Source organism: Acinonyx jubatus, chromosome B1 (assembly GCF_027475565.1).
Source record: "Acinonyx jubatus isolate Ajub_Pintada_27869175 chromosome B1, VMU_Ajub_asm_v1.0, whole genome shotgun sequence".
NCBI lineage: Eukaryota > Metazoa > Chordata > Mammalia > Carnivora > Felidae > Acinonyx > Acinonyx jubatus.
The window spans coordinates 38,343,149-38,362,509 of NC_069382.1; the positions used below are offsets into that span (position 1 = coordinate 38,343,149).

The 19,361-nt window shown below is 42.3% G+C and overlaps 1 protein-coding gene and 1 long non-coding RNA gene across 22 annotated transcripts in view; one reads left to right on the plus strand and one right to left on the minus strand.

Annotated features, from left to right (window-relative positions):
• Positions 1 to 19,361, minus strand: part of CSGALNACT1 (chondroitin sulfate N-acetylgalactosaminyltransferase 1) — a 341,281-nt gene that overhangs the window by 53,295 nt on the left and 268,625 nt on the right. The window lies entirely within an intron of this gene.
• On the plus strand, positions 15,358 to 19,339 carry LOC128314384 (uncharacterized). Its single transcript, XR_008295967.1, has 3 exons — positions 15,358 to 15,520; positions 15,971 to 16,098; positions 18,939 to 19,339. It is a non-coding gene; the product is annotated as an uncharacterized LOC128314384 (long non-coding RNA).

A 19,361-nucleotide genomic window follows, 5' to 3' on the forward strand; every position in this document is an offset into this window, starting at 1 on the left:
GGGTGCTGGGAGCCTGGATGGTGGCCAGAGGATGGGAGATAGCACAAAGTGCAGCCGGGCTGGAGATCAGAAATTTGTCCTGATATCAGCACACATAGACCTTCAGGGGCTTTCCTCCAGCAGCACAAAGGACAGGTGGAGGAGGGGGCAAGACAGTGATCTAGGACTGGGCTCTGCAGGACAGGTGTGGAGGGCTGGGAAGAAAGTGGCCAAAGGAATCCATCATGGGCTCCAGGCTAGAAAGGGAGGAGTAAGGCCTAAGGAAAGGAAGGTCAAAGGGCACGGAATGGCTCAGACTATGAATGAACAATGCGGAGAGTGAAGTCAGAAGTAATAATAGAAGTCATGGGGAAAAATGGATTTCTGATGATGTGTAAGTTTAATGAAAAAGCAGGGCTCTTCCAGGAGATGACAAGGCCCAAGATGTGGCTGCCCTGGAAGCTGGCCTCTGCACTTTCCCTCTCTCTATGCCCTTGAGTTGGCCAGACCACATAATGTGCCCCTCGAGATCCCCAACTACACAGATCTCTTTTTCACCCTGAGTTCTTCAAGGACTGTGGCCTGTTACGAAGAAATAGTAGATCCATCTCTTTCCATAACTTTAAGAAACCAATGGTGAAAAATTACACAGACTAGATGTCTCCCTGAACTAAAGACAGTTTAAGGGGCTAGACAACAGCAGTGAGGACTAAGATAGTAGGGAGTTCTGCAGGGATTCTAGAACAAACATCTAAGGGAAGTCAGAGTGGCCATTGTTGGGGCATGTTTCCGAATAGCTGGGGAACTTCCTGCCAATACACTGTACATCCAGGATGCTGTGGAAAAGCAGATATCTTTATATATAGGTAGCAGCAATGAGAAGGAGTTAAAAGGTTAAAGAGCAGAGAATATGTGCCAGTGTTACTGTCTCTGGTCAACCGCTGAGCTTGTCTGTACACAATTACTTAAGTGACTTACTGCCAAAACAGAGGATGTACTACATTTACATTCCCCAACCCATGTCTATTTCTCAAACCACATTCACAAATTTCATCTTAGTTCTAAAAAAGTCTCCTAGGGGCACCTGTGTGGTTCAGTTGGTTCAGCATACAACTTGATTTTGGCTCAGGTCCCGATCTCACGATAGTGAGATCTAGCCCCTTGTTGAGTTTGAGCCCCACGTCAGGTCTGCCCTGGGTGTGGAGCCTGCTTAGAATTGCTTCTCCTCCTCCCTCTGTCCTTCCCCAACTCACGCTCTTAACCTCTCTCAAAAAATAAAGACAAATAAAAAAAGCCTTCTAATGAGGTAAGCCATTTACCCATTTCCTTTTACAGACAGGTGAACTAAGACCTTCATAGAAGTTAAATAAGGAGCCAGTTCAAGGTTCCAAATGGTATGCTCGAAGATGACGGGCAATCACTGCATTTCAAAGCATGTCATGGTAAATCTCTTTAAAGGTAACTTAACTTTACCATCAAACGGGTGTTTATAATTCTTTCTTTTCTGTTCTTCCTTTCTTTTCAAGATTGACTATCAAGGACAGAAAAACACCAATAAAGATCACATCAGAAAGCTAATCAACTTTCCAAAGTATATCAGGAAAGTCAGTCTTAAAATTCACCTTTGAAGATTAGTGTATTATTGATTCATTCATGGACAGCAATTTCCTCATCTTTAAGAAATGGGATTAATACCTATTTCTTCATAGAGCTGTTGTAGAGATTAAATAAATTAATACATGCAAATATGCATGCTTGGTACATGGGAAGTACTCAGTGATATCAGCAACAGCAATAACCTTAATAACTGTCATTACTACTATTATATTATTATGTCATCCCACTCTGCCCCATTAGCCATTTAATGCATTCCTGCTTTTGGTCAGACAGGCCAGGGCTCTGGTGCAAGCCCCACTCTTGCTGTGCTCTACACTGGTATTAAACATGCTTGGAGGCTGAATCTAATCACTCATTTTTAGAAATCATCATTGTGGATCCAGAGATATGGGGATTCTTGAATATTCTGGTAAAAAGCCTGGTAATACACAAATTAACATATATAATATTTAAGTCAAGGAAATTTTTAGAATATTGCAATAGGATTTTTTTTAACTGTTGCTTGAGAAATCCATTTCTTTTTTTTTATTTAAAAACATTTTTTAAACATTTTTATTTATTTCTGAGAGACAGAGAGAGACAGAGCGTGAGCAGGGGAAGGTCAGAGAGAGAGGGACACACAGAATCCGAAGCAGGTTTGAGAAATAGACATGGGTTGGGGAATGTAAATGCAGTACATCCTCTATTTTGGCAGTAAGTCACTTAAGTAATCTGAGCTGTCAGCACAGAGCCTGATGCGGGGCTCGAACTCACAAACTGCGAGTTCATGACCTGAGCTGAAGTCAGACGCTCAACCGACTGAGCCACCCAGGCACCCGGAGAAATCCATTTCTAATGCATAATAATGACTGGAATTTTTAAAACATTGATCCCATAGCCCTTTATCAGATACCATGACCTTCAATCTGACTACAACCACCCCCTCATAACCTTCCTGGTTACCAAAGCCCTTTACCATATCACACCTACATCCCAATCACTAACATAATTCATACTTAGAACATTTTCCTTCCCTCTGCCAGACACGCCCAGTCTCCTGGCTGTCGCTGACAGCTTCTGTGTTTGGCCAACATCTATGCCAGAGACTCACGGTCTAACTCTGGCTTCACTGCTCACTTTGTGCCACCTTAAATAAGATATTTAATGACACAGGGTTCCTACTTCCTAGTCTTAAAAATTGAATCACAGTCTATGTTCAAAGCATCAACATCAACTGCTTTGTGCTTCAGGGAAATTGCATCTCCTATAGGCATTTATTCTATTTGACTAACTCATCTAATTAGTCAGTGGTAAAAATTCATTTTAGCTTTACAAAATAGGCTGTAAGAGTGAGTCATTAGACATTTGGGGGAAGATATGTATATTTCTGTGGAACTTCTGAACTACATATAAACCACAGCAGGCTGAAGAGCAAGAAAAGAATCAGAAGACCTACAATATAGGTCACAATTTTCTACCATAATAGACACGAGTTGACTTGTATTTATCTATGCCAGTAGAAACTGGAAAGCTTTAGAAAATACAGATTCTAGGGGCGCCTGGGAGGTTCAGTCAGTTAAGCTCCCATCCCAAGGTCCAAACCTTGGCAGTGAAATCTGAATGATATATCATTTCCTCCAAACATTCCAGCGACACAAGGGTAGTAAGGGGAAGAGGATAGTAAATAATGGGGTATGCTTCTGTTAACCCATAAATTCAGTCACTCATTCCTTCAACAATCCCTCAAAAAGCACTTTCCACTATTGGTAAAAGACTACAGTACATAAAGATGAATAAAACACAGACTTTCCCAGAAACAAGCTGCTACAGCACTGTGGTTAAGGCCAGGGGTGCTGGTGAGAAACCCCTACTTCTGCTTGGGAGACTTAAGAATAGCTGCCTGGAGAGGCAAGCATCTGAGCGATGTTGAGGAGGAGAATGGTGTAGTAGGCAGACTCCATACAGGATGTGCGAGGACTGGCAGGCTGACCAGCATATTCAATAGTGTACAATAGCACAGAAGACGACTATGGTACATTCAGAAAACTACACAAGTTCAGTAAGGCTGAGAGAGGGGCCAGGTGAAGGACACAGCAAGACATGAAGCTCAAGGGCAGGTTCCAAATCACAATGGCCTTGTGAGTCACACTAAGGACGACTTACTGTTTGGCACCACAGAGATTTTTGGGTTTTGTTTGGATATTGGTTTGTGGATTTTCTTATGTTTCAGGCAACCACTGTCAGAAAAATTTAACAATCTGAATCTTAAACTGTAAAAATGTATGTTCTAACCAGTGTAAAGTTTTGAAGACCCCCATCCCCCATTGAGGTTAGCTTTCAATTGGAAGACTGAATCCTATGCACACTTTCCTCCACATCCTTACAAACACACACAGACACAGATACACATCTCCACTGATCACCAAGGGAAAACACAACATGTAACGAGAGAGTAAAAAGTGTTTTCCCTTTGGGGTAAAAAGCACACTAAGAGACAACTTTAATACTAGTGGGAGCTGTGAGGTTTGTCAGCCCAACAGGAGCATCCTTTTTAATATACTAATCTGCTCAGAATGCCAAGCTGCATTTTGGTCATACTGAACCCCTGTGAGGTAGCAAGTGATAAAGTGACACTTGATAACAAAGCCAGAGAAAGATCTTACAGAGATAATCTGACCCAAGAGAGAGACAGACATGAATTTTAATTCCATTCAACCATTAACTTGCTCTATGACTTTGGACAAAGTCAATTCTCAAAGCTTCAGTTTCCCAAATGTACAACACAGGCACTAAACAAAACACAACTCACTGGGTCCACGAAATAACAATAAACCAAAAGAAATACAATTTTTTAACTGGTTTATATTTCTATTTCCTAATTTTTTCCATTTCATTCTTATGTATTCACTCTGCAGCAGAAGATAAGACCTTAGCTCTGTTATCCTTTCCCATCCTAAACATAAACAAACATGTTTATATTCTTCCAATACACTTATCACCCTTGTTAGTTAAATTAGTATGTGGTTCAGAAGAAACACAATTGTAATCTTAGGATTAAGAGAGCCACTGTCCCTATAAAATTCCTACACCAACTTTAGTAACATATCATAACACTGATGTATATTGAAGCACAGAAACAATTCCATAGGAAGGCAAAACAATGTGCTCTATAAGACAGGCGGTTTTCCGGTGACAGTTGAATATAAGGAATTTTTTTAACTTAGAAAATGTATAAAAATAGATAATATTTAACCTATGTAGATGGTACTCCCTAAATATTTTCTCTCAAGTAAGTCATGATGGATTATTTGGTCTATGCTACTGTACCCTGCAGCCTTCAATCTGTGTGGGTCTGTGACTGCTTTACCTAAGAGAGCACATGAAGTGATGTGGTTTCCACTTTGTTTTCTGGAACACCTAAGAAGTTAAACTACCCTGAGGTTGCCATGCTATCAAGAAGCCACACTGCAAGGACAAGCCATGCATAGGCAATCCAGTTAGCAGTCCGGGTCCTCAGGACATCATAGCCCAGCTGCCAGACCTGGGAGTGAATGAGCATTCAGATGATTCAAGTCCATTCAAGCCCCTACCTGTCAGCCCCAGCCTTCTAGCCTTCCTAGATGGAGCCCCAAACATGCTGTAGCAAGACAAGCCATCCCCACTGTGCCCTTTCTGAATCCCTGACCCATATAACCTGTTACCACATGAAAATGATGACCTCAAGCAACTAAATTCTGGGATAATTTGTATTGCAGCAATAATAACTGGAACGTATTTCATAATAGCATGTAAATACATAAATGTGCTATGCTGCTCACTAACAGCACATGAAAACATTATCAGTTACTGTGCTCATAGTATTACTGACATCCCCTTATGACTCACTAGGCATGTACCAGAATGTAAGGCCACTGGACCTGAGTATGGAACTGGGCAGAAGGAGTTCCCCAGATAGGACTAAAATTTTCCTCAGAAAGAAGTTCTGGGGGGCTCCTAGGTGGCTCAGTCTGTTAAGTACCCAACTCTTGATTTCAACTCAAGTCATGATCTCAGGGTAGTGAGATTGACCTGAGTCCCACACAGGGCTCCACTCTGGGTGTGGAGCCTGCTTAAGAGTCTCTCTCTCCTCTTCTCACTCTGGCTCCTTCCCTCCCCCACAGGAACACAGGTGCAGCTCTCTCTCTCTAAGAAAAAAAAGGAAGCTCTGGGTCCACAAAAGACATGGACAAATGTTGGCAGCTGAGACCCCCAAACCCCATAAAATTCAACATGGCTACAATAAATTTAACCTAGAAAACCTTTCAAGTAGATGATATCAAACTTTTACTTTGGCTATAACATCACACAAATAAACAAAGACCCCTTGGTTAAGTAGCTACTGATACCTATTTTGCATTTAATCTCTTGGTGAATTCTCTAAAATAAAAATGTACCTCAGTTATATAAATAGTTAACTTGAGAGACAGAAACTAACATATCAATAATTACCTTGAGTCTAAGTAGTCCACACATACCAGGTAAAAGGAGAGACTGGCAGAGTGGTTAAGAAACAAACAAGCACAACGATAGGCTGTTTACAAAAAACTCACTTCAAATTCAATAAATGACTTAGGTAACTTGAAGGAAAAAGGATGGAGAAAGATATATCATGCAAACATTAACAAAAAAGGAGTGGCTATGTGAGGTAAAGCAGACTTCAAGAATGAAGAAAATTACTAGAGACAGAGGGACATCATAAAATGATAAAACGTTCAATCCACGGAGAAGACACAATGATCCTACACGGGTGTACCTCAAACAACAGAGTCTCAAAAGACAGAAGAAAAACTGATGAAGATGAAAGGTGAAAGAGACAATTCTATAATTATCGTTGGGAACATCTATCCCCTTGTCAGCAACAGAGAGAACCACCAGACACCCCAGGTGTCCTTGTGTCTTTCAGTGGGACGTCGTCTTCATGGCCAGGGTCTCGCTGTTGCCCCCACCATGTGAGGTGAGTGGCTGCCTGTGCAAGTAGACGGAGGCCCCAGGGCACATGGGCCCGATGGGGAGGCTGACCTCAGGGCAACACCAGCCAGCTTGTGGGACTGGGACACCCTCATCGCCCCAGAGGGCTGGCATGTCCCTAAACATCTGCCCTGTGCAGTGGGCTGTCAGGAAAGCATAGGTCACCTGTGGCTCCTTCAAAGGATTCCATGGGCCCCAGGGGGGTCCTCTTTCTTGCTGGCCCATGCACCACTTTCTCCAGTGTGGGAGGGCACTCAGGTTGATGTCAGAATCACTGAGGCTCTTGGGGGCACGCGAGGTGCTGCAGTGGGCATTGGAGCCACCCGTGACCTCCCGTGGGGAAGAGTTCCTGCCCAAATTTCCCATGATGGGCGTTGGAGGAAGAGGCTGGGCCCGGGGCTACTTGGCTGGACACTAGACAGCTTTGGCATAGCGGGTAGAGAGTCCCTGAGGAGTGCTGGCAGCTTGGCCGGGATCCCGGGTGGCGCACAGGGCTCATGGCTCCCAGCTCTTCCTGATGGGCCCACTCCTGGTGGACGCGTGTCCTTATGGGGCCACGGGGTCTTCCCCCAACTGGATGGGGCTTTGCCTGCCAATGGCTTCTTGGTCAGTGCCCCGACCCAGGGCATGCCAGGGTTCTTGTCCCATGTACCCTCTTCCCAATGAGGTTGAAGTAGCTGGGGAACCGTGCTGGCCCCTCTCCCTGCACTAACCCAAAATCAGGAAGATACGAACAGCACAATCAACCAACAGGATCTCATTCACAGAGAATATTCCACCCAACAACAGCATACTACACTTATTTTTCAAGCACCCATAGAACATTCAATAAGACAGACTATATCTTGGGCCATAAAACAAACCAAAAATTTGAAAAGAATTGAAATTATATAGAGTGTGCTCTTGATCATAATGGATTCAAAGTAGAAACCAATAATGGAAGACAAGAAAATCCCTGAACACTTAGAAATTAAGTAACACACTTCTAAATAATCCATGGATCAAAAAGGAAGTCTCAGAGATTTTGAAAAATACATTCCAGTAAATAGTTAACTTGCTCTATAAGGTTGTTAGATATAGAAGAGATGATACTCCAGAACATCTACCAAGGATAATTGTTTTGAAACAATCGACTTTATTTTTCTGACAGTGATACACAGTCTGGTATCTGTTAAGCCATCCCTAGTTCAATAATAAAAGTGTGAGTAAGTGTGCTTCGACATCCTAGATTAGTGCCTGGCACATTATAGGTGCTCAGTAAATTGTTGATTCATTCATCATTGAATGAATCAATGTTAACTCTCTCTCTGTGGGGACTGAGAGGCAGTAGACAGCAGCACGGACTCCAGAGCCAGGGTTCCCAGGTTCAAGTTCCAGTTATGTATTCCTGAGCAAGCAACTGAGCCTTTCTTTACTCCTGTGTCCTCACTTGTAAAATAAGGATGACCAGAATAAAAGACCTATCTCATAGGGACTGCAGTGTGGATACACGTACATGTATAACACACAATATCTTACCTGGGAACATTACCTAGAGATATTACCTAGGGATGTGGGAAGAAAGACTTGCATTCTCTCACCCCAACAAAGGTCACATACTAGTACCTTTGAGAGGTCAAATATATTTCATGATGTTCTACCAAAGAGTATCACAATTTCCAGGAACCAGCCCCTGGAACAGGTACTGGTTCAAGAACCATTCCTTGAAAGGCTATTCCAGCTCTAGATCTGCCGACTCCTTTAGAGCAGTGGCTTATAACTGTGGTGGTACACTGGAATCACCTGGGGAGCCTTAAAAATACTGATGCCCAGCCCCCAACCAAGAGGCTGATTTAATTAGTCTGTAGTGCAGCCTGTGCACCCCAAGAGACTGTAATGTGCAGCCAAGGTTAAAAAGCACTGCTCTAGGGAATATAATTTCAAAGCTTCCACATCTAGGGATTCCCAAATGGAGGCAAAGTCATTGACAGACAGTCACGGGGCACTAGTACTCTTCAGAGTGATGCTAGGAGTTAAGTAATGACAGAAATAATGCCTCCCCTTTCTCCACCACTGAACTGCTCTATTACTCCAAACTGCATCAGTAAAGGAGTGTTAATGTTGCAGAGGCCTAATGTGACACAGGTTTTTATCCCTCGAAAGCTTCATAGTCAAATGAAACTGGAGTGAACAACATGAAACCAGGAGAGAACCAGCCCTCTGCACTTGTCATTCTCCTTAAAAGGGCCGTTAAGTACATGGTGCGTCTTTGCCATGTGCTTACCAGTAATGATCTTGATAAGCCCTGGTGTTCCTTGTTATATAACATCCATTTTAGGTGGTTAGTGTTTGGACAGTGGACACTTCCATGAAAAGAATGTGAAGACGAAATACCGGCAAGCATGAGAACATCGTGAGCATGGTCTCAGGCATGACTGCTCTTATGAGATGGGGTTGGTTATGATGTAGAGATGGAACGGGGAAGAGACAGGTGGAAATACACTTGGAGACAGGGGCCCATCTATAAAACATGTGTAAAAATTGTCTTCTGGGTCCAGGGCCCCGTCCACTCCAATAAATATGGCAGACTTCACAGCTGTCACTGACACAGATAAGGCACCTCAAGGGCCACTGCTATAAAAGACTCCAGGCTGTCTTTCTTCATATGAGTCTCTCCTCTGAGTAGACCAAGAGGACTCTAAAGACTGGAGGACTCAATCCATGGTTAGAACCAGGGTTCTCAAAGTGTTATTTGGGGATCAGTGGTCCAGGTGCCCTGTAGCCTGGTCTTTGGTTTTATCAATGTCAATAATTTGATACAGTTGGATTTCTTCTTCTTTTTCTTCCATTATTATTGTATTGTAAGATCTGGATACTTCATCCCTCTGATTTTTCTCATTAATTCTGTCTTATTCTCCTTCATTTGCTTATGATATCTTAACTGTAATAACTGAGGCTTACAAAGAAATTTGGTGCCACACAAAAGGAATACAGTTCAAAAGCATAAGAAGTAAAATTATAATCAAGCAAATACCCAGAATGAAGGGATGTTCATGCAGATACAGATACAGAAAACCTGGATAGTTAGTATTCTGCATTAAGTTCCCTCAGAAGCTATGAAATTTATCAAGAACCTGAAGGCAGAGCCACATCTCTCGACTTGGGTGAAGAAGATTCCTGTCCATGAATCACACTAATGCCTATCTTCAGGAGTTTTCTTGCATACTGGGACTCATAAAGAACAGGTGTGATATAAACAACAGGATGAGGTACCTCTTTGTGACAGAGCCCTTAAAGAATAATTCTCAATATGGTAGGCTTACTTTCCTAAGTTTGAATTATAAATAACTACAGCAATGCATATTTCAGTTGCCTCCTTAAATTCTGATAGTGTATTTTATACAAACCTAGCAAACAGCTCAGATGCTGAAGCATCACTGGGTATCTTTAATTCTCTAAGCTAGAGATCTGACATCTAGCACTGAGGAGAAAAATGAGTACAAGCAAGGGCTCGTTCCTCTTGTTTCACATCCCACCAAGTCTACCCCAGCAGTGAGATCTGGACCTGACCACACTGGCGAGGCCAAGGGGGAATCTTTACTCCTCTTAAATGGTTAAACTGAAGTTTTCACACAGCATCAAGTGCAGGCAGGAGCAATGCATCCCACGCCCGCTCTCCACTGCTCTGGGTCTTGCTCGCTAATTAGAGGCACACCAGGGCCATGCGCTTGGTAGGTTCCACCTGCAAAGGGTCATCCCTGCACAATCACCTAAAATGTTTCCCATTGCTGGAAACATCAAAGTAAACTTCTTTTTCCAAATGCTAAAGGCTGTCAGTAATCAGACACTAGCCTTAGAATGTGACAGATTCTCACGTGTGGCTAATAAAATCATAATGACTCTTACAGTCACATCTTTCTCCCATCCAGCCATGCTGACCACTGCTCCAGTCTGCTGAGCCCCTCTGTGCTCTGGATGTTCCCCCTCACAATCTGCCCCATACTCCCAGTCAGCACCTTACTAATCACTGTCCTATTTTTATCTTTGTGTGTTTACAATGTCTTTTTCCCAACTAGAATAGGGGTTTTGTCTTATTTTAAAATTTTGGCTACATCCTAGGCCTAAAAAATGGGGAGGCACTCAGCAACTCAGTAACCACATGTGGACAGGTATGACTTAGGGAGTGCAATGCAGCTGGGGATAAAGCATCACAGACCTTTAGCTGATTACCCTGACCAAGGACTTTGGCAAAGCTTCCCTAACTCCCCTTGACTCCCAAATAACAGTGTGAGGAAGCACCCAAGTGGGCCTAGGAAGCACCCTTGGGAAAGAGAGTGCACATCTGGGGACATAAATACATTCTCAGTCAAAATTCATTTCTATATCCTCGACACCCAGCACAGTAGCTGGAGCATGGAAAGTGCTCAGCTCATTTTGCTATGTGATTATGGAATGCATTACATCACTAGAACACTGGTGCTCCAAAGCAACTTGGAATTTGTCAACAAACATATATCATTCCCATTTTATGTGCAAAGTTACAAATTATGGAGATACAGAGATGAAACAATATTTTCTCTTCCTACGTAAATTTTTAACACACCCTGATGTATTCAAAATAATTAATTCCTTAAGGGTAAAAAATGCTGGTAGGAGTGGAGGGGATCTTTTTCTGTACACTATACCTGATAGGACAGAGGTAAAACACATGCATTGACACATGAGCTCTTTCCACCAGCTCTAAAAATCTTATGTTGTTCACATTAAATACACACACACACACACACACACACACACACACACACACACATCTATCCCCATACACATATACACAAAGCTCAGAATTAACTACTGCTCTGTTTCATTCTCTCCTTCACTGCTCAGCATCTAGATCAGCACTGTCAAACAAAATTTTCTGCAATGACAGAAATGTTCTTAATCTGTGCTGTCAAATGGCTACTGGGCACTTGAAATGTGGCTACAGAAAGTGAGTAACTGAATTTTAAATTTCATATAATTTTAATTTTAAATAGCCATATGTGGTGAGGGGCTACCCTGTAGCACAGAGCAGTTCTAGATCACATAGTCTATATCCACAGACTCCAGTTCCTCTCCTTCCTTTCCTCAACCCACTGCTATCTGATTTCTGCCCTATCATACCACTAAAAATGTTTTCACCAACCCAGGTCATCGATGGGTTCTTACAGCAAAATCCAGCGGACACCGTAAGTCCTTATATTGCTCTATCTCTTGTCAACATTCGAGGTGAAGGCTTACTCTCCCCATCTAAAACTGCTTTCTTTCCTCGGCTTTCAAGGCACTACATTCTTCTGGTTTCCTGCCTACTTCCTCTTTAGTCCTGCAAGGTGCCCTTCCTCTGCCTATCATGCAATTGTGGGTGCTCCCGCAGTTTTGATTTCAGGTCTCTCCTCACTCAAACATTACCACCAAAGAGCCTCATCCATGGCTACAGTTTAAATTTGCATCAACCCCCTAACAAGTCCCAGATCCAGATCCAGCTCTAAACTTGAACTGTAAACTCATATCCCAACTGTCTCAGCCTTCTCCCCTTATGTACCCCAGAGACACCTCAAAATCACCCACCAAAACTGGTCTGATCATCTCCCCTTGTCTGGCTCTGCCCCTCCAGAAGAGCAGGGAATGGCACCAGCATTAAATGAGCTGCCCAAATCTAAGATTCATCCTTAACACCTTCTCCACACCATGCCTGGTATGCAGTGAGCTTTACATAAATGTCAGCTATTATTACTATCTAGCCGATCATCACCTCTGGAATTGCACAGCTCTCTTACCCATAATTCTGCTACAACACATCAGGCTAACATCACCTCAGCCCTGAATAACTCACTACAATAGATCTCTGTTCCACTAGGCTGAGTGCCTACAATCTGTCCACCACAGAACAGCCAAAGCAGTATTTTCTACATTCTGATAGTGTCACCATTCTGTTCAGCCCCCTTCAGTGGCTCCCTGGTGTCATTGAGGGCATGTAAAGCTAACACGTTTTGTCATGTGGTTTTCAGTGACATCTCCAGCCTCATATCAACACACCCTGACCCCAACTCAAAGTCCCAGTCAAAATGGATTCTGGGTCCAATTCACCAGGCTGTGCCTTATCCCTAGGGCTTTGTATACCGGGGGCCCCAACCCCTATCCCCGATAGTCTATCTTTTCCCCTCCCTCTTCAACTCCCTTTCCTCTGTGAAGACTTCAGCACAGAATATCTTCCCCTGGGAACCAATCTTCCCCACAATCTACAAGAGTGAGCTTGATGGCTTTCCTTCCTAGTATGCTTGCTTTCATGTAGTATGTGTACAATATCTGTGATCTAAAATAGCACCTTATCACTGTCACTGATCACTGCGAACTTGGCTGCCCACTGGAGTAGGGAAACTCTTTTATTCTTGCTTCAGTGCCTAACTCATCATAAGTACTTATAAATTACTGAGTGAATGATATGTGTGTGTGTATGTGTATATATGTATATGTATATATATATATATGTATGTATCTGTGTGTGTATGTGTATATATATATATATACATATATATATATACACATACACATATACACACACACACATATACATATATATACATATATATATATATATACACACATATACATATATATATATACTCATATATAAATAGCATTTATTCCAGTGCATTGTATATGTATTTTTTAGGAAATCTATTATCAGAGTATGTTTTTTATAATTTTCTCAAAAAATAAGCTTCATGCAGTTTAGACAACTGAAAGACACTATCTACAACTTGCAAAACACGCCCATTTTCCCCCAACACACATGCGCAACACACACACACACACACACTCTCTCTCTCTCTGTCTCTCTCTCTCTCTCTCTCTCTCTGTCCAGCCACAGTCTTCCCATCTCCATTAACAGCAGTGCACTGTTCTAGTTGCTCAGGCCAAATTCCCAGTCATCTCAGACTCCTCTCTTTCTCTCATCAATCCATTAGCAAACCATACTGTTTCTACCTTCAAAAGTATGCCCAGAATCTGACCACTGCTAACCACTCCACTATTGCCGTCCTGGTCCGGGCCACAACCATGTGCCGCCTGGGTATTGTGATACCACCTAATGGTCCCCTGCTTCCACCCTGCCATCCCACAGCTCATTCTCAACACAGCATCCAACATAACCCCTTTAGAACTTAGGTCAGCTCATGTTACCTTTCTGCTTAAAACTAGCCAGCGTGTTTCCGTTTCACTGAGGGTGAATGGCTCACATGATGCCCCCCCCCACCTTGACTGCACCGCCTCCCCTCCTCCTCCTTATCCACTCCGCCCCAGCACATGTGCCTCTCTTGTGTTCCTCCAGCACAGAGGCAGACTACTGCCAGAGCCAGTGCACCAGCTGCTGTTTCTCTCTGGAATCCTCTTCCTCAGTGCATGAATGACTTGCTCCCTTACCTTCTTCAGATTTCTGTTCAGATGCCTTCATCTCAACAAGGCTTAGTCTGCCTTATTTAAGATTATAGTATTTCCCCCAGAAGCCCCCATTCTTTGTAAACTCCTCCATTTTTCCCATATAAAGGCACTTACCTTCTCTTACCATACATACAATTTGCTTACTTAGGTTCATGTTTAGTCACGTCCCCACCTGGAACATAAACTCCATGAGCCTGGCTCTTTGTCTGGGTGCTCACTTCTGGATCCCCCATGCCTGGGGCATGCCTGGCACACAGCAGGTGCTCAAGGTTGTTGAATGAATGGGAACTAAAAAGGCTATCTACTAGTCAATACTTGTGTGAAGGGGTCTCAGGATCTACTACATGTCCCCTTAGGAAGCCAAGGCAAAGAAAACACCTCTAACTATTCTATTTGGGAAAGAAAATGAATGTACATTCAGATGCCAACTCACACTTTCCTATGATGCTTCCCTTCTGAAGAATTACCTCAATTCTTCTTCAAGCTGACAACTCTAAAGAGCTTAAATTTTATTCCTGAAAGCTTATGCTTTAACATTTACTCATGTTCTGCCCCAGAGACTCATCTATCATGTTAATATTTGAAAAGCACTATGAAAAAACTATATCTTAAAACACAGTATTGCTTTAAAAAGACAAATGATTTCACTCCAACCAACACCCAAGAGAGATCACCATTTCAACTCCCAACAGTAGCTATGGTATCTGGAAATAAAAGGAGGAGTTTCTTTTCCTGCTGCTCTTGCTTAGTCAAGCTGCTTTCAGATCCAAAGCACAGCCCACAGTAAAGGAAGGGGCCATTATGTGTCGGGATTGACAGAGTCTACACTGGGTGCAAAGGGCAAAACAAATGAGTCCTGGGCCAGGGAAACTAGAATCTAATAGCAATTAACATGATGAATGAAAAGTCAATAAGAATAATGGTAAACTTCCAGATAAGAAAAGTGATCAGCCTTTGAAAGACTCAGCTGTTCATAACTCCAACAGGCAAGAAGCCACAGACCTAACAAGTCTGCCACTTCAGCTACGGGGCTTGGTACATGTCCACGTTCACAGCAGTTCTCAGCACAGAAGTGTCTCTTTGCATGCCAACTGTGATAACCTTCCCATGATATCCATGTCTTAATAGGATTCTAATTAGGAAAACACCGGAGGGACCAGGAAATCGCTGAGCTTTCTAGCCAAAGCTAGAGAATGTTGCACTCCTCCCCACACACCTTGCCCTATGCATGTCTTCTACCTGCATGTTCATTTGTATACTTTATCGTATCCTTTTATATTAACCCAGTAATCTAGTAAGTAAAACGTTTTCCTTCAGGTTTTAGACTGGAACGCTAGCTCAGAGAAAGAAATGAGAAAGGATGAAAACTCACATTTCAAGATATACTGCAACAAATGTGAATAAATATTGATATTCATCTTAGATCCAAAATTCTCCATACCACGTACTTCTCAAGAGATACTCCCTCACTTCAACAGATACGGTATGCACAAAAACTATGATTAACATACTATAGACATTTCAAATATTCCCACTGATACCCAGCACATTAATGCTGGGTTAGATCAAAATTCTACCTTTGTGAAGAGAACTTCTCAAAATTTCTTTGCTGAAAAACTTTTAATTTTGTTTATATTAAATGATATTTTGAAGATGAGTCAAGAAAAGGAAATGAACCCACTACTGTCTCCATGGTGTCTTAAGGAAAATCATCTATAATTCAAAAGGGCATGAGGAGCCAGGGAAAGAGCATAAAAAATTTCTGGGGCTATAAACATACTTTCCTCGGGCCTACCAAGATACAACAAAAACAGTAGTCATAATTATTAACATTTATTGTGCCAGGCAGAGCTATAAAAGCAATATATTACCTGTGTTAATACATATATTCCTGCAACAACCCCAGGAGATATTAATAATGTCCATTTTACAGATAAGAGAAACTTGAGGAGCAGAGGGGGAAAGCACCCTGCTGACATGACACACTTAATTGCTTCAGCTGAGATTGAAATCAGGCAGCCTGACTCCAAAGCCAAACTTACAAGAGAAGATAGCACAGGGGTAGGATTGTCTAATAAATGTTCCACTTTGTTAGATAATAGAAAATACATGTATTGGTCTCTATCCCTGGTTCCTGGCACCCTTGTAAATTCCTATGTGATAGGAGTGTCTTTTATTTATTTTTTAATGTTTATTTATTTTTGGAGCGGGGATGGGCAGAGAGACAGGGAGACACAGAATCTGAAGCAAGCTCTAGACTCTGAGCTGTCAGCACAGAGTCCAACACGGGGCTTGAACTCCCAAACCATGAGATCATGACCTGAGCCAAAGTCAGACACTCAACCCACTGAGCCACTCAGGCGCCCCTGTCTTTTGTTTTAGTGAGGTGACTCTGGATGGGCTCCTGGATGAGGGGTGGTCACCAGAAAGACCAAGCCATGATTAGAAGCTTAGAATTTTCAGGCTGTCCCCATTCTCTTGAGAAGAGAGAAAAACTGAAAATGGAATTAATGATCAATCATGCCTATGCAAAGAAGCCTCCATAAAAATTCCCAAAGTACATGGGTTCAGGGAGCTTCTGGGTTGGTAAACTGGTGGAGGTGCAGGGAGAGTGGGGTGCCCACAGAGAGCAGGGATGCTCTTCACTCCTCCCCACACACCTTGCCCTATGCATGTCTTCTACCTGCATGTTCATTTGTATACTTTATCGTATCCTTTTATATTAACCCAGTAATCTAGTAAGTAAAATGTTTTCCTGAGTTCTGTGAGCTCCTCTAGCAAGTTAATCAAACCCAAGGATAGCTGGTCAGTCAGCAGCACAGATGATAATCTGAGCTTGTGACTGTCATCTGAAGGTGGGGGCACAGTCTTGTGGGACTGCGCCCTTAACCTGTGAGATCTGATGCTATCTCTGGGTAGATAGTGTCAGAATTGAGCTGAACTATAGGACACCCACCTGGTATCAGAGATCTACGTGTTGGATGTGTGGGGAAACCCCTCACATAACACAGTTGAACTGGGTTTAGAACCACAAGTCACAGCAGAATTGAAGGGTTCACATTTTACAGAGTAGGATTATTGAAAATGAATTATAAGCAGTTATGATTATGCATAAACATGTCCAAGAAGAAACAATGGCCTCCACGTGAAGGGCAGGAGATGTATCTCCTACAGGTACAGTATGAAGATGAGAGATGGAAAAGCCAGGTCACTTAAGACAAGCTAATGGCAGAGTGGTGTGAATCACAGTGGGACAAGGATATCCTTGGAAGAAAAGGAAGATTGACCATGTGGGAAAAATAAGATGATTACTAAAATAGAAATGGCAAATGCACAGTGAAATTAGCTTTCTACTTTAAAGATTCAAATAGAAATACAGAGATATGGAGGAATACAAGTGCCGTATTAAATCATCACTGTCAGAAATTTATTGAATAGACAGTGATTATTTTTATGTGTTCAGACCTTAAATTCCTAGTCTCTCTCCCAGAGGAAAAATCACATAAGCAAAAGTTCACTCATCGCTCTGCAGAGCCATTCTTTCCTTCGGTCTCAAAGGAAACATTCTCCTTCCTCTTGGGCAAGGCCAATCTCTCAACCTGTGCTCTTGTTCCTACACCCTCTGTGAATTCATTTATTCACTCAACAAACATTATTTGTCTGTGTCTGCACACCAAGCACCCTGCTCAGTAGTAGGGCCACAAAGTGATATGAGAAATGGTCCCTCATCTCAGTCCAGTGAGGGACCCAGAAACCTTAGCATCAAGTGTCCTGTCTTGTATTTTCACTTTCCCTAGCCCTATTGAACAGAGTTGAGTATCTCCAATTTTAAATTAAAAGCAAAACAAAACGAAAACTCCTCCCATCTTTTTGCAAGGAACCTTTCACTTGGAAAGCTGAGCTGAGTTGCTATCAATCCACTTGTGTTGATTCATTTACACACATTTCCAAGACCTAGGAGTTCTCACTGTAGCCTCTGTCCACAACTTGAATCACACAAACAGAAGTGAAATTCTGCTCCAAGCTCAGAAAATGACCACTTTCCTCCATGGACTAATTACCACATGGGCCAGCTGCCTTCACAGACCATCTGTTCTCTTGATGTCCCCAAAATATCTAACTTCTGGGATTCGAGGATAAGAGCCAACCCCGTTCAGAAGCCATTCCTGATCAATAGCCTTGCTCTTCCATCTGACTTTCCTGCTCCTCTTTAAATAGCACATGGAACATGACTAATTTAGACATTCTAAATATATGGTGCATAATACAGACCGAGCTACAGATAGAAGGCCACATATGAGAGGCTGCTACAGCTCACACTAGTTTTTACAAACTGACTGCAAAACATATTTTTGGGAAAGAAGGGAAAAGGGAGAGACAGGCTAAAAAAAAAAGGCACCATCAACAGTAGGGTCTTTTTGGAATAAAAAGAAGAGGTGTTTTGTTCTCTTCCTCTTGCCATTTAAAATTCCCATTCCTCTCCTGGGAGCACTAAGAGAATTTTAAAAAAAGAAGTTAGAGAGCAATGGAAGATGCCATGAAGAAAGGGACTCAGACAGAGACCATCTGAGCAGCTGGCCAGGTTAGGGGAGAACAGGTTCTGCCAAACCTGTCTGGGGGCAGAACTAACTGATGAGGGCAAATCTACACCCACTTGGAGCTTTATGCTGTACTGTTCCCTCTGGCACAGGGAGGGAACATTGATCATGATGAAGGCAGAAATGGGACTCAGGACACAAAGAAGCTGTGCTGGAATTTCCTCCAAGAGGCTGATAATCACCTTCCTAAAAACAACTCTCGCCTTTGCAGAGTGGCTGCTACTTCCAGCCTTCGTATTTAGGGTAAAGATCTGTCAAGGCTGAGAAAGTGACCTACAATTTTTTTTCTTCTTCATTCTCCAGATGGACGAGGAACCAAGAAGGAAGTATACTAATGCCACTGCTCTGAATTCTGTTTCCACCACCATATTTTGTCACTTTTAGGAGATTAAATACTATTTTCTTTTTTAATCATGTCAATATGATTCAAGCAATGGTATATTTTTTTGCAAGTGTAAGACTAACAGATTTTCAAAGCAGAATGTCTGGAAAACACAGCATCACCTATAATTGTACCACTTAGGCACAAAACCCTAAATGCTTTCATATAGTATTTTCATCTTCTCAATCATTTTTCTTTACATAGATATACAGATAGATGTAAACTTTATAATTATTTCACAATTCAAATTACAGTTTTTTCTCATGGCATAGGCTTTGCCCCATCTTATTGAATAAATGGTTTTTAAATGCTGTGCAATATTCCACTATATAAATGCTGCATGA